Below are 3,662 nucleotides of genomic sequence, written 5' to 3'. Positions count from 1 at the left end.
ACCGATTTCAATGAAATTCGGTATATAATATTTTCTTAACATCGTGATGACATGTACGAAATATGGGTGAAATCGGTTCACAACCACGCCTGAAATCTCGATTATCACTTTATCATGCGAGAGTATAAAATGTTCGGTGACACCTGAACTTAACCCTTCCTTACTTGTTTATTCTTATTAGAGTGAACTTGAATAGACGAAAAATTCCCAGAATTAGCGACTAGACACGATACAACATTTTTTATCAACAAGACAACGCTCGGGGTTATAAAAGACCAGCTTAGAAAACAGCGGCTAGGAACTTTTGCCTCACACGTCTTATGGTTCACAGCTTGCTAATTTTGGCTACTATCTGTTTCCATTGATGTAGAACACCTTTATTGCAATACGATTCACATCAAAACAAGATACCAAAAATTGGATTGATACATTCTTGTCCGAAGAGGGCACACAGTTCTTTGGCGATGGAATCCACAAATTGCAGAAAGGATAGATAAAAGTTCTAGCTTCCTATGGGCAGTGAATATTACTACTTTACAAGTAATGCATGCATGAATATATTTTGTCGAAGACTGTTCACGAATGCCATAACCTTTTTAAATTGAAAATACTGATTGGATTTATTTTTGTGTGCTTATTTAGTCCTCATTCTCATCGAAAGTTATTTCCTTCTAGTTAGCTTTTGACAGATTTTTTGCAAATTTTTGCTGAAAATTTTCAATTTGCATCATGAAACTATATTAATATCTATTTTGCTCTTTAGAATTCCATTAGAAACCCAGAAGTGGAGAAACTTTAATGCATCTATGAGTACCGCATAACAATTTGCAAGCATTTAACTATGCAATTTCAAGCTTAGCAATTCAGCTAAATATTTTCAAACCGTATTTAAAATGCATTCAAAATGAAGTAATAAACTAAGCCCCCGCATGCATACAAAAAACTGTACATATGTACATAATACATAACAAAAGCCCGCAAACAATGCCGAAAATTCTTGGAAGTTATGTAATTCACAGGCAGAAAACAAAACCACGCTGGGAGTGAGCTGTGAAAAGCCTAAGGTTTGGGGCAGCTGTACAAATAATTTATTTGGTAAATCTCCAGATGTTAAGTAGTGCTTTGATATGGAATTATATCATGTGTATGTGTTTGTGTGCAGCGCAAGGCCACTTGTCTGCGCTGAGAATTGTAGCAAGTATTCAAATTAATTAAAATCCATGAAAATCAACTAACTGAAGTTAAGTAATGAAATAGTTTGCTTAATTAACATGTAAAACTTTGCTTTTTTCTCATCAAATTTTAAGTAAGCATTTTACAAGAAAACTTTGGAATTTTAACTGCACTTTTGTGGAGCTATAAAAATATAGGCTTGCAGTTATGACATTAAAGCTGCCAAAATCGCGATGACCTGGTAAAAACAACAATTTTTTTTAGCCTACAATGGATTTTTGCTGCAAATTCTTCAAATGCCAGCATTTTTTCTTTCATTTTTTCGCGGCTTTTGTTGCCGCTAAATGCCAATTTCCAGTCAACCTTAATTGTTTGGTTTGCCGAATTTCCTTGAGAATGCTTGAATTTGGCTCTGATTTTATAAATAATAATTCACCTTGAATATTATTTGTTGTACGCTGGAATTTTTAGAGTAGTTAGCCATTTTTTTCCCCTTGTATTTATTGGTTTTGGAATTATTATTTTTTGATTTGTCACACTGCCAGTTGGCGCGCAGCCGCAATTTGGGACGCTCATTAAAGTGCGACAGTTGCGCGTGCCGCCTCGTCTTAAGCCTGCAGTTATAATAACTGTACTTTATTAACCTCAATACATCAATTATGAATACAAATTGTAAATGCCTTTTGATTGGAGAGTTGTTTGGCTATGAAAAGTTATTATTTTGTAAGTTAGTGCAATGAAGTTAGCTTAATGTAAAGAAGGATTGTTATCTCTCTTGCAGACATTCGCCTAATTCAGTTAATTTTGGTTAATAAATACTAGTAAAGACATTTTTTACTAAAATACTAGCAGACACGGTTGAGATACTCAAGAGTAATTAAGGTCTTATGGGTATGGCTTAGTTAGGAGGGCTCTTGAAAAGCGAACTTTGTTGGGTATTCTTCTCGGAATTTTGACTAATTTCATTTTTTTCCTCTTATAGTTCGGATACCCCTTAAGGTTAAAAAAATTATATTACCCATTAGGGTAAATGAGAATAGTGGAGGGCACAGTATAGCTCATTGTTCCATTGACAGGCATATATGAATCATAAGTCCAAGTAATCCTTAAACCGAATACACTGAAGTTTAGGTTAGACCTTTTAGCTTAGTCTAAACTGTAACACCGGCGCCAAAAACAGAACCTATTTAGATCAAAATATTGTAGTAGAACCACTTATCTTTAGAATGATGGCTAAAAGTCCAATGATTATCATCATAATAAAATAAAAAGTAAATCAGATTGTATTAAAATTTAATTTAATATTTACTTGCACGCAAGCGTTTACTTGCAGACTGCAAGCTATTGCAATATTTTCAAATACTTTAAAACAAATATTCTTTCTGGCTGCTATGCCGATGCTGGATTTATTTCACAATATACTTTCCATAAGCCTCGGCTAATATGGTATTCAGGAATGTTCTTGCAGAGTTCTCTGGTATGTCGTCAAACATCTGTTTTGCGACTTCTACTCTACGGTGAGTTTGCAAAAATTTCAGCACTTTTGTTAAGAGTCTAGCATTAACACGCTGCAATCCTTAAAAATTAACCAAAATTTATTAAGTCAATCCATGAAAGAGCTGAGTACCAATAATATCTCTCGGATACCAAAAGGATATTTGCAAGTACCTCTACATCTCTTCAATTTAATAAAAAAAAAACCCTGAAATATTTTTTACGTCATAAACAAACAACTGCTAAGCACGCACGAATAAACATATAGACATCAAACTTCGCAGGAGATGGTTTTAATAATAAAAAATTTTAGTTTTCATCGACTCCTTTTGCACGCGATTATTAAGAGGCCTGTCCAGTTAAGATTTGATCAGTTTTATCCATACTTAAAGTTAATTCGTGAACGTTTTAAGTCGCCGAACCACTGCAGTAAATTTCAAGCTGAGGTCTTTCCCATTATCTTTTGAGGTCTTCACAGTATGACACACTGGAGGAGGTATCGACGGTAAAGCCGCAGAGTCTGTTAAAATTAGCGGCAAGAGAAGACATCTTAAACGATGACTACTCTTCTTGGACTTAGCCACTGCACTCCATCTGGTATCGCAAATGACCAAACTGGTCTATGTGTGGCTTATGATCTAACCTAACTTAGAGTAAGGTTCTGAATAAATAAAACTTTGCGCAGACTAATGAAAATTATTACATTAGTTCCTTAGAGTCTGGCTCTTAGGGAAACAAATATAGTTTCGTCGAAAATCTGAACATTTTTTGTGTCACTTACACTGTGGAACATTTTTGGGATTATTGTTGGGGGGTGAGAAATTCCAAGTCAGGGTGATGGTACTAGGTCATTATAGTAAAACTCTCAAAGGGTTTGGCGTTCGTACGTGTCAGTTTTTTTTTATGACCCCTTTTTTCCTTATCTTGATGTTTTTTCGCTTAGTTGTAACATTCTGGCAAAAACCAAAAAGAAAAAAAAACGCTGAAAGGGTCCA

Source organism: Bactrocera latifrons, unplaced genomic scaffold (assembly GCF_001853355.1).
Source record: "Bactrocera latifrons isolate USDA-ARS-PBARC rearing strain unplaced genomic scaffold, ASM185335v1 scaffold_12, whole genome shotgun sequence".
NCBI lineage: Eukaryota > Metazoa > Arthropoda > Insecta > Diptera > Tephritidae > Bactrocera > Bactrocera latifrons.
This window is presented reverse-complemented; position numbering follows the sequence as displayed.